Source organism: Mustela nivalis (genome assembly GCF_964662115.1).
Source record: "Mustela nivalis genome assembly, chromosome: 13".
NCBI lineage: Eukaryota > Metazoa > Chordata > Mammalia > Carnivora > Mustelidae > Mustela > Mustela nivalis.
In genome coordinates, this window is record NC_139032.1 from 90,743,729 (window position 1) to 90,755,931 (window position 12,203).

At 62.2% G+C, this 12,203-nt stretch overlaps 1 protein-coding gene and 1 long non-coding RNA gene across 2 annotated transcripts in view; both read right to left on the minus strand.

Moving 5' to 3' along the window:
* KCNT1 (potassium sodium-activated channel subfamily T member 1) overlaps positions 1–12,203 on the minus strand; it is a 299,723-nt gene that overhangs the window by 138,692 nt on the left and 148,828 nt on the right. The gene's annotated exons all lie outside the window — the stretch shown is intronic.
* Positions 4,504–10,732, minus strand: LOC309847034. Its single transcript, XR_014302272.1, has 2 exons — positions 10,515–10,732; positions 4,504–8,057 (listed from the first exon to the last, which is right to left on the minus strand). It is a non-coding gene; the product is annotated as an uncharacterized lncRNA (long non-coding RNA).

Consider the following 12,203-nt stretch of genomic DNA (forward strand, 5'->3'; position numbering starts at 1 on the left):
ATCTTCCCTTCACTCCTCTCTGATTCGATCGCTCCATGGGGCTTGGTCAAGGCAGCTCTGATGACAACACAGTAGTGGGGACTTCTCTGGGTGGCCCTGGAGGGTGTCTACTCTTGGATGGGCGCAGGTCTCAACCTATCCCAGATCGGAGGTGCATCTGTGAGGGACGGGTGTCTGGGGCTGGGGCCCTGCAGACTCCAAGGGTCTCCTAGACTGGGGGTGCTCGCTCTAGTGGCCCCGGGGCTGTGGCTGGGGAGCCAGTAGATGGTCCGTGGAGGGGATAGTGCGTGTGTTTCCCTGCGACCACTAAGGACACTGTTACAGTCCGTGCACCCGAGACATGGCCACCGCCGGGCCCCTTCACAGTCCTTGCCGCCCCAACCCCTGCTTACCAACCTGATCTACGCACACCAAGGCCCCGTGGCCCCTCTCCTCTGGGCCCTTGACAGGCTCGGGCTGGGGGCTCTCTAGTCTCCACCCCATGAATCCTCCACCGACTCCACGATCAGGGACTGTGGAAGGCTCAGTCAGGTCCTGACTCTGCCAGGCATGTCTGGAGACCTCCGACAAGCCCCGGCCTCTACACCCACCTTCTGGCCTGGAAGGGCTGCTGGGGGTCCTAGTGAGTGGGTGAGCTGTGGGTCAGGAACCCTGTCCCTCGGTCCCCAGAAGGACGCCTGAGGTCCACCTTGACCAGATGATGCTGGAGGAGCATTCTGGAAGGCTTCATGGAGGAGGAGCTCTGGAGCAGGCCACGTGTCCAGCATGAGCCAGGCCAGAGAAGGGACAAGCTTGGAGGGGGCAGGGCTTGGGCAAGGGGTAGAGCAGGAAGATGGATGGTGGGGAGGAGCAGAGGCCAGAGTCCCGGAAAGCCAGAGAGGATGTGGACTCCGGCTCCCTGGGGACACTGTGCCGGGGGAGCACCCGCAGGACACCTGGAGACGGCCACAGGCGGGGACTCAGCACGAAACCTTCAAAGCCGCAGGTGTGTCTCCAAGACAATCTCGGAGGTGGCGAAGGGGCAGAGCGATTCTTGAGCCCAGGTCAGGCCTGAGCCCGGGGCTGAGCGGCCCCAGAGGACGGAGGGCTGGCCGGAACCACTGCCCAGCCCAGCCCGGGGTTGGGGGTCCGCCATGGGCAGGTGTAAGCCCCGTGGGGCACTCGGCCCAGAGCAGAGGGACACCCCTTCTGGGCTTCTGGGTGGCCAAGGCATCCTCGGGGGGCCGGCCGGACAGCATGTGTCTGGGGATGGGGTGGTGTCCGGGAACTTCGCTGCCTCTGCAGAAAGTGCCTGCCTGGAGGGGGAGGGCAGACAGGGTAAGGGTTAGGAACGCTCTGTCCCCACCACCTCCTGGGCAGGGACCTGCTCTGAATGCAGTGTGTGCAGCTGCAGGCGCCTCCACGACCCTCCACGACCCACAGCCGGCTTCGAGGGGGGCTCTGGGCCAGGCTGGGACGGGGGAGGGGAGGAGGAGGGGACGGAGGTCGGAGGTCGGGGAGGGTGGCTGGGGGAGGGGAGCAGGAGAGAGGTGGGGAGGGGTATGGGGGGGAGATTTGCTGGGGAGGGGGAGGGGAGGGTGGCTGGGGCCTCCCAATGACTACCCCTATCCCAAGCCCCGTGGCCATCCCAGGGAGACCCCGTCCATGGCGGAACTGGATGACTGAAGTGGGGACCCCTCCAAATCCTGCCACCTCCCTAACAGTCTGGGTCCTGGTGGGGGAAGGGGAGGTTGGGGGGTGCGAGCCGCCGGCACCCCTTCTGTGCCTCCATGTGCTCTTCTCTTGGTGGGACTTGTTCCCCCGGGGTGGGGGGTGAGCCCCTGAGTGACAGCGGCCGAGCACAGCCACGTGGGCACCCACTACGGCCGACGGGAACCGGTGTCCCCTGCACTCCGGACCCCTGTGCCCTCCTGACTCCCCTTCACCCACCCCTGCAGCCTGGCTCTGTTGCCCTGCAGATGGGGGCCCAGGGTGTGGACAGGCCGAGGGGCTGGGGTGCCTGTCCTGCCTGCAGTCCCCTGAGGCCGTGTGACTAGGAGAGGTGGGGACTCACCATCCTTCCCCATGAAGGCAGAATGCTCCTCGGGTGTCCTGGAGCTGAGTGGGGCGTGGGTGGCCCAGGCCTCCTGGCTCTCCACACAGGGACAGGATGAAGATGGGCCGACATTGTGTCCCTACTGGGTTCCACGTGGCCCCCCGTTGGGACAGACCGTTGCCACCTGGGCTGCCTGCCAGGTCCCCAGCTGGCTGACGAGAGGCCAGTGCGCTGAGCCTGCTGGTTCCTGACTCACTCGCAGCCAGGCGTCCCTGGGTTGGTGCCTCCGTGGTCGGTCGCCAAGGTCGGTGGCGCACCAGCCCAGTGGGAGGAGGAGGGATTTGTGAGGCCCCTAGGGGCTCCCTCAACCCCCACAGGAATGACCCCCAGAGGCAGCCAGCCTCCCTCTCCCCCACCCTGGGGGCAGGCACCTGGGCTGGTCTCAGCCCCAGGACCCCCCAGGGTGGGAAAGCCACGGGGCAGCCCACAGAGTCCCAGGATCTGCAGGGAGGTCCCGGGTGACTGCAGGTCACCTCCCTTGTGAGCCTCGGTTTTCCAGAGGCCCTGATGGGAGTGCACAGGGGGCCAGTGGTGTCACCCTCATGACCACCCTCCCCGGGCTGTGGGGGTCAGCGGTCACCCCCCACACCTCCTCCAAGCCCTGATGCCTGCCCCCGCGGTGGCTGCAGACTGAAGGCTCTTCCAGGTCACCCTCACGGCCTGTCCTCGGGCTTGAACCTGTGGGGCCTCCATTCCGGACGTGATGCCTACGGGGCCGGACCCAGGTGTCTGAGGTCTCAGCCACTGACAGCTGGGGTGACCCAGGGCTCTCTCAGAGAGGAGCCAACAGGCCGCTGGCATTAGACCTCACGAGCAGAGGCCACGCGTTGCTTAGAAGAAACGGATTTTGTTTTGTTCGCGTCCTGCTGACAGCGTCTTGCCTTGGCACCTCTGAGCAGCTTTTGATGGTTCTGGTTTTGGGGATGTTGTACTAGGAGTTTTGAAATATTCCAGCCACCCCAGGGCACCATGGGTCCTGCAGAGTGTGGGGGCCTGAACCCTGGGGACTGGCTGGGCACCCTGCCCTGGGGTGAGGGGGCAGGACTCTCCCCGGTGTGGCTCCCCCCGCCCCCCCCCCGCCCCATGGAGACCCAGTCCCCACGGTAACGCCTGCGCTGAGCTGCGGCAGGCAGCCGCAGATGTTAGCGCGTTGGCTTCCGGGCAGGGGAAGGGAGCGGTCAGCGTTCAGAGGGGACAGAGGCTCCGTCTGGGAAGGTGGAGTGTCCGGGGACAGAGGGAGGGGTGGCCGCGTGGAGGCGTGAGTGTGTCTGACGCCCCTGAGCTGTGCGCTCAAAAACACTAAGGTGGTAAATTTTATGTTTTATATTCTTTACCACAATTAAAAGATATATACTTAAGAAAGTATCTGGGGACCACGAAAAGAGCACCACGGAGGGTGGTGAACGAGCCCCAGGGGCCCAAAGTGGAACAGAGTGAGCAAAACAGGGTCACATCGGACTCTAAGCAGCGGTCATAAATCTCTGTGGGCCACGCTGGTCTGCAGAGCGGGCGGGGAGACGGGTCTCTGCGCAGACGCCCCTCGGGGCGCACAGTACGCACCGAGGTAGGTGGCCCCGGCAAGCCCGGCTCACCACGCCTCTGCTGACCGCCAAGGTCACCAAGGTCACTGTCTGGCCTACCACCTGATGGTGTGCACCTGACATGTGGGCTGAGAAGGGACACCTCAGCTCTGGGGTCTCCCCGAAACCACCCCCCTAGTCCAGTCACAAAGGACACGTTGAACAAATCCCAGCTGAGGGCCATTCCACGAAATCCCAGTCCTGTGCTCCCCAGAGCCGTCAAGGTCATTGAAATGAGGAAAGTCTGAACAGCCGTCCAGGCCCAGAGCAGCCCCTATGGCAGCAAAGCAAAGAGACTTCAGTAAAAACTCAGATGCTTTGACAGAGCGTGCACTTTGATTAACTACAAAAGCGTATTCCTAGGGGCGCCTGGGTGGTTCAGTGGGTTAAAGCCTCTGCCTTGAGCTCAGGTCGTGATCCCAGGGTCCTGGGATCGAGCCCCACATCGGGCTCTCTGCTCAGCAGGGAGCCTGCTTCCTCCTCTCTCTCTGCCTGCTTCTCTGCCTACTCGTGATCTCTGTCTGTCAAATAAATAAATAAAATCTTAAAAAAAAAAAAGCATATTCCTGGGGGTGCTTGGTGCTCTCAGGGAGCATGTGACAGGGGCCTGTGGGGGTCCCTCCAGCTCCAGACCCCAGGCCAGCTTGTGGGGCACATCTCAGCGCCTAAGCCCGGGCTTCAGGCAGGACCTTGGGTCCTGGAGGAGGGGCGCCTGGGTTAGGACACGTGGGCTTGGGGAGGAGTCAGGTAGACAGAGGGATGGTGGCCGGCGCTCTGAGAGGGTGTGTGGAGGGAGAGTGGCTGGAATGACCACATCTTAACCCATCATAATGTGGACAGTTTTGTTATGAAAAACACCAGAAAGCCATTAATGTAAATCATGAAATATTCAGCAAGGCAGTCACTTAAATGGCTCGTGTTCCCAGAATCGGAGCCGGGTGCTTCCTGCCTCAGGGGCGTCCGGACATCAGCTCTCTGGTGCGTGTTCAGAGGTCATTATCTCAGAACTGGGAAGTGTTAGCTCATCGCTGAGGACGCCCGCCTTGCAGCGGGGGAAGGAGGTGCTTTCGAGGCCGCGGCCACCCTGCCCCGCGCCCCCAGAGGTGCTGTCCTCAGAGGTGGGTGGCCAGGGTGGGGCCCCCTCCGCAGCTTTCCGGCAGCTGGGTCACCCGTGTGAGCCGTCCTCCGCATGACAGTCCTCCCTAAACATGCAGCCCAGCCCAGGTCATGCTGACAATAAAGGGAGCTGCCGTGGCCCCCTGTTTGCCCTTTGCTGGTCCGTCGCAGGCCTTCCCTCCTTTCTTGGGACAGCAGGCCACAGTCACGCAGCTGGTGAGTGTCAGGGTGAGTGTTTGGATCAGATCCGTTTGGCTCCAGAGTCATGATCTCGACCATCATGACTGCCCCTGGAAAACTCCCCACAAGATGAAACAAAGCAAAAGAGCAGCAGGAGGAAAAGAAGAGAAGGATGGACCCGTTGGGAGAGCTGCCGGCAAGCGCAGAAGATGACAGTGTCGGTGAGGACGTGGAGACAGGAGCCTTGCGTGCTTGGGGTGCAGGTGCAGAGGGGTGTGGCCACCATGGAAGAAAGGACAGGGGTCTGCGTCCTCAAAAAACTGAACATAGACCTGCTGTCTGACAAGCAGCCCCCTCTGGGTATGTCCCCTGAAGAATGGAAAACAGGTTTTAAGAAGGTGTTCATGTACCCATGTCCATAGCAGCATCGTTCAAAGCAGCCAAAAGTAGACACAACCCAAGGGTCCAGTGATGGATGGACGAATGGATAAACAACACAGTCCGTCCACACCACAGAGCATGACTCAGCCTGAAAGAGGCAGGAATCCCGACACCGGCCACACCGCGGATGGACAAGGAGGACGTGGTCCGCGGTGAGGTCCGCCCGGCACAGAGGGACTGACCTGAAGGAACGACTCCCAGGAGGAATCGGAGGAGCTGGACCACAGAGGCGGGGGGGGGGGGTTGGGGGCTGGAGTTGGGGGGATGGGTCAGTGGTTAATGGGGAGAAGAGGTCAGTCTGGAGAAACCACTGTCTTGTTCTGGGGATGGATGTGAATGTGCCTCACACCCCTTAAAAACGGTTAAAACGGTCAGTGTCATGTCATATATATTTTACCACAATTACAAAGTTTGAAAGTGAGCACACGAGGATGGTGAGCAGTGTGGGTGGAGGGGCTGGACAGACGTCCACGGGTAGCCCAGCGGGACGACGCCAGCCGGTGGGGCGGCCTGAGCCGGGGCAGTGTTTCAGCACCTCGGAGAGAGACACGCCGTGCCTGCACCGCGGTCGGGATGCCGTCCTGACCTCTGCCTGCCCGCTCCTCTCTCTGGCAAAGCGGGCAGGGGTTAGGTGACATTTCCCAAGGACTTTGCATCTCAGGGTCTACGGGGCTTCTCCAGCAAGGGTGGAGGGCGGTCCTGCCTGAGGCTGTGCACCTGAGGGCCACCCCAGCTGGGAAAGACTCTCAGGGGTCTGGGTCCCAACCGGTTCTGCACTGACTGGGCATGACCTCGGGGAGCCTCCTATCCCTATAGGGGCCTCTTGACTCTACCCGCTGCCATGGGGGCTTTCTGGAACCAGGACGCCAGTCTGAAGACAGGAAGGGTGCAGGGGAGGCAGGGACAGCGGACAGAGCAGGCCTGCCTGCTTCTCAGCTCCTGACACCAAGCTTGTCCCCTGGGGTGGCGTGGCCCCAGCCCGTGGGAGAGGCTTGTGTGTGGTTCTTGTCCCGGAGGCAAGGAGTGTGGCATTGGCTTGTATCCCCCGGCCGGGACTGGAAACAGCACTCCTGGGCAAGCGGCTCTGCCCCCTGAGCCCTTCCCCCACAGCGCCGATGGCGTCCCTGGGAAAAATCACATGTCCCACAAATGCCATTTCAGCAAAAAGCACACAGCCTTCCGGAAACGAAGCCTCTGGAGGCCCTGGCCACTCAAATTCTCTGTGACAAGATCCCAGGGACAGTTGAAGACGTCTGGTTACGGTAAGGCTGCTCTGGTCCCCATCAGTGGCTTTCAGCGGGGGTCGGTGATGCCTTCAGTGCACGCGGTGCTGCCTGCCTATCCGAGCATGCTTCGGCGCTGGGGAGAAGCATCCGGCCCCGTGAGATTTCCACTTTTTGCACCAACCCCATCGCTGAGGTCTGTGGGGCAGCACCTCGGTAGTCCACAGAGGGCACCGTGGGCCCCTGGAGGTCCCGACCCCTGGATAGACACACCTTCTGTAACTCTGTTCTGGAAGAGTGAGACGTGGCGTGATGCTCCGAGAGGAGTTCTTGGGGCCACACCTGGTCCGTGCGTATTATTTCCAGAGTAAACCTGTGTCACGGCTCTCCGCTGTCTCACAGGTGAGCAACTGAGGCCCAGAGCGACTTCTTCATTCATTCGTTCTTCACTCATTCAAAACAAACAAGAGGAGCACCTGGCTCAGCAGGTTAAGCCTCTGCCTTCGGCTCAGGTCATGATCCCAGGGTCCTCAGAATAGAGCCCCGCATTGTGTTCTCTGCTCAGCAGGGAGCCTGCTTCCTCCTCTCTCTGCCTGCCTCTCTGCCTACTTGTGATCTCCGTCTGTCAAATAAATAAATAAAGTCTTAAAAAAAAAAAAAAAACCAAGAACATGGCCGCCTGATCGCCCACAAGCGCTGCACTGGGGCTGGGGTCCAGGAACCAGAGACGTCTGCCAGTGAGGCAGGAGAGGCAGAAGTGAGGACAGGGAGACAGGAAGGCCTGAGCTCGGATCCAGGGGGACTCGTGCCTGGTAGGGGCAGCCGGGGTGGGCTCGGCAGCAGAGGGAGGCTGGAATGGAGCCTCAGGGGTTGTGGGGGGGTTCGGGACAAGCTGGGGTGGGGGCTTTGTGGTGCAGAGAGTGAGGAAGCCCAGGCAGGTGGGGTGCAGGGCTGGTCCCCCTTGGCCGCCGACCTGAGACCAGGCTGAGGTGGTGACCCCCAGTCCACAGACGGCCGTGGTGGGGGCCCTTAGGGTCTGTCTGGTGACAGGCTGGGGGCAGGGAGGCCAGCGCTGAAGAGGGCACCGAGGCTCGGGGGAGGGCTGGGGTCCGAGGAGCTTCCCCCCTCCCAGCAGCCCATCTCTGAAAAGGAGTTCCTTTCCGTCTGAACGGTCCTGGAAGGGAGACACAGCATTGGATTTTCCACTTAAACAAGTACTTAGTGAGCTGCTGCGGGTTACTGGGTGCTTGGAATGGCCCATAATTTCACCAAGTGGTAGACATCACACTGAGAGGACGTTCCCAGGGACGCTGCCGGGTGCTAAGCCCCCTCCGTCTGCCCGGGGGTGCCATCACTCCTGCTCCACGGAGATCGAAGATCCAAACGTCAGGGCGGGGGTCCTGGTACTCTGTCTCCCCAGACCTGAGGGCGTAGCGAAAGGCTTAAGAATACTGGCTCTGGCATCGGCTAAGCCTGGCTCAAGACCCCATTTCACAGGTGAGCAATGGAGGCTCCGAGGGACTTGGCTAGGGTCACTTGGGGTCAGGATTTGAACTGGCCTCTCTGTCTAGCTCCTCGGCAAGGCTTCCTGCCTCCTTGGCTAGTGACACCTTCGTGGCCAGGAGGATCTCAGGAGCCAAGGATACACCTGCTTATAAACTGTGAAGTGCCCTGGGGAAGGGAAGGGGCTGCAGCCCACCTGCTGCTCAGGCAGCGATGCTCTCGTGGGTTGACCGTGTGTCTAGACCGCGTGATGGGGAGGCCCAGAACCCCCACCCTGTCCCCTACGGGGCAGGGGACTGAACCAGAAAGTTGCTGCCATTTCATTATTTCAGGGCCTGGACTATTACTATTCATGACAGCAAGCTTAAAAATGAAATAATAAGTCTGTCCTTTTAAAAAGCAAATTGTGACCCTGGAATATTCATGAGCCGTGACTTCCCGGGAAAGGCAGCAGCGTGGGGATTAGCATTCGGTTAAGTCAGCAGCCCAGGAATTTAGGGAAATGCACTTGTCACTCTGAGGAAACGAGTGATTAATACTTTTCCTGTTTGCGGGGCCCCTAACGGGTGAATTTTTAATGTAATGATTAATTAACCTTGGGACCACTCCTATCTGCCGGCTCCCGAGGCTTCAGTCCTTGAGGGTGGGGTGCACCCGGCTCACGCACACCCAGCGGGGTGGGTGCCCGTGAGTAGGGTGCTGCCCGAGCCCATGCCCCGCCCAGATCTCAGCCTGGCTTTACTGGGCCACAGGGTCTTCGCAGACGTGATCTGGGGATGAGGTCACCCTGGATTTACGGAGGGCCCTGCATCCTGGGACAGGTGTCTTCTAGAAGAAGGAGAGACAAGGCATGGGGTGGAGAGGGAAATCTGGGACACAGGGAGCAGGCCCAGGGAACAGTGAACAGCAACAAGTGTGGGGTGTTTCCACGCGGAGGGACACCAACGGCAGGCCAGGGACAGACTCCCCCACAGAGGGGACGAGCCCTACCCCCACCTGCGGCCCCCAGAGCAGGATGAGAGGAGATTCTCGGTGCCGGAAGTCCCCTGCTTTGTGGAACACTCCCACACTCGGCGACCTTGGGGGGTGGTGCCAGACAGAGGGTGGTGCTAAGCGTGGTGCTGTCTCCTGGGAACCAGGAGCCTCCCTCCTCCCCATCTAAGCAGCAGGTGCTGGGTGCGGGCTTTTGCATGAACAGGTTAAATGACCAGATGCCTGCCCCTCCCGTCTCTGGGCCTGGGTCTCCCGCCGTAGGGTGTTGGCCCAGAGCTGTGGTTTTCAAACTGGGCTCCTCAGGGTACCCACAAGGGTGACAGGGTTGTTGCTTCTTGTTGGGTGCCTCAGTTTCCCCCTCAACCACCTCCTCCTTCCTCTTGCCGTCTGGAGGAGAGCTCTTAGGCATCCGTTATGGCCCGTCCCCATGACCCTCGCAGGGGGTGCTTGCTGGGCCTAACAGGGCTCCCAGCAGGGGCGCTGAGAGGACTCCAGCTGGGTCCTGCCGGCGGGTCACCTGGGAGCCTGCCGGACCGCGGCTCGCCCCCGCCCTCTAGCGGTCGCCCAGAGACACCGCTGGGCAGCCGCTGTTGGAGGCTTTGGGTCCCCACAGGGTGGACTGCCCTGGGGGCCAGGAGCTCCAGGATGGACGCCCCTCTCAGCCAGACTTGGAGTGCCCTTAGCCAGGAGACCCTCTCCAGCCTTTATGGCCTAGCCGCTGTCTGCTGGGGGCCCAGGAGCTGAGTCCTGGCAAGAGTCAGAGGGTGTGGGGACACCACGGGGAGGGAGATCATCCTCTTGGCACCACCCAGGGCAACTCGGCTCTTCCCGGAAACTCTTGGTTCTGGGACGGGAGCCAAAGCTGGCTCTGCTGCATTCAGGGAAACCCTCGGCTCGTGCCGAAGCCCCGTTGGGTCCTGGGCGTGCCACGTTCAGACCAACCGGCCCTTGGTCCTGAGAGCGCCTCCCGGAGCAGGTGGCCAGCTTACTCCTGCCGTGCTGCTGCACTGCCGGTACCTGCAGGGGCGCCCAGAACACAGTTGGTACTGAACAGACACAGGTGGGGGTCAAGGCAGGTGCACCAGGCAGCTCTTGCAGGCAGAGGCTGTGACGAGTCAGGTGCCCAGTGTGCTTTAGGGACCAGCCTCTGTGGGGGGGCAGGGGAGGCAGGGGTTTGACATGGGGAGAAGCTCAGCTGGCTGTGGCCAAGACTGGTGGGGAGCTCTAGGGCCGGGGAGAGGCTGGGTCTTTATACGCCACGGCTCAGCCGCTGGAGAAGCGGGAGCTATGACCCTGTAAAGCAGTGAAGGCAGCTAATGACCGCTCCCCAAAGCTGGGGGGGCAGTCCTTCCTCTGCATGTCCACACGTGTCCTAATCCTCACCTAGAAGAGAAAGCAGCTCAGTGCCTTCAACTGCCTTCTGGCCTGGTCCCCTCGGACGCCCTGCACATCCACCCCTGCACAGGAGAGCAGAGCTCAGCATCTTCCCACGCCATGTTCTCCTCCTCCCCTCGGGGGGCGACACCCTGTGCACTGTCCGGTGTCACGCTGGAGGCGCGCACGGCGGCGGCGGCGTTTTGCTCTTGCCTCACCTGCCCTCCTCCGTCTGAGGCCTTTCGCATCCCCCTCTGGAAGGGTGCAGGAGCTTCCTGGCTTTCTGCTGCGTCCAGGCTGGCTCCTGTCCTCCTCGCTACCCCCCCCCCCCCCGACAGAGACCCCACCACCCACACGCAGCTCCCACGGCCTCCAGGGACCTGCGGCTTCCCATGTCCTCGCCCACCGGGAGCCTCCATCCTCCCTCCCACTCCCTGCCGGTCTCCCGGCCATGCTGGGACTGCCCCCTCTCCCCCCACACCATTGTTCCATCATTCTCCACTTCTCATCCTCAGCCCTCCTATGTCACTGAGTCCCATAAGCGCCCCTGGTGGTCCCCTCCTCTCTGGCTCTGCTTGCTCGGGCATCCTTCTGTCCCATAAGACCACGTCTTACGTCTTCCTAGGGCAGAATTCCCGTCTCCGGCCTTAATCATGCCTGTGTGCGGGGTGACTAGTGGAGAGCCTGATTCATGGAAGAATCACTGAACACTACTCTGGACAGACGAGGTTCGGGCACGGTCAGGATGATTCTAGGGGACAGTGAGGGCATGTGTACAAAGCAGCTTGGGGACAGTTAGTGGCCGAATGGGATACAGATGCTGAGACCACCTTCCCATCTGGAGCGCCCCCTCTAGAGCAGGCGCCCTACTCATCTCTGCTCGGTAAAGGAGTCTGGATGAATGAAAGGAGTGAGTGGTGGCCGGATCAGTCACCTGGTCTAGGTCTGGCCCGAAGGGATCCTTCCACGTCGGTCCTCCTCCCAGGAAGTGCGTACAGAGTCCCCCGGTCAGGGGCCCAGGTGTCGGCTAGCGCTCTGCTAGCGCTCTGCCCCCTGAGCCGGGGTTTGGGTGAGGCCAGGGACCCGCCTTCCTAACCAGTTCCCAAGTGCCGCTGTCGCTGGGCTGGGGACCAGAGCCTGCGGTTGGAGGCGCACAGCGGCGGTCACGGGCTTAACTACCGCGTCCGCAGGCGCCTCGTCAAGCGGTAGAAGCCGCTGCGGAGGTCACCAGGGCTGTTACTTCATGATGTGAGCAGTGTGGGCCCCGGGAGCTTGGGGCTCAGTTGGTGGCGCGTCTGCCCTGCGCTCGGGTCCAGGACGGCCGCAGGTCGGCCTTCCTGCTGGGAGTTTGGGGGGGAGGGGAGTCTGCTTCTTCCCGGCCTGACCCTCCCCTGCCTGTGCGCGCTCCCCGGCCTGACCCTCCCCTGCGTGCGCGCCCCCGGCCTGACCCTCCCCTGCGTGCGCGCCCCCGGCCTGACCCTCCCCTGCGTGCGCGCCCCTGGCCTGACCCTCCCCTGCGTGCGCGCGCTCCCCGGCCTGACCCTCCCCTGCGTGCGCGCGCTCTCCGGCCTGACCCTCCCCTGCCTGTGCGCGCTCCCCGGCCTGACCCTCCCCTGCGTGCGCGCGCTCTCCGGCCTGACCCTCCACTGCATGCGCGCCCCCCGGCCTGACCCTCCCCTGCGTGCGCGCGCTCCCCGG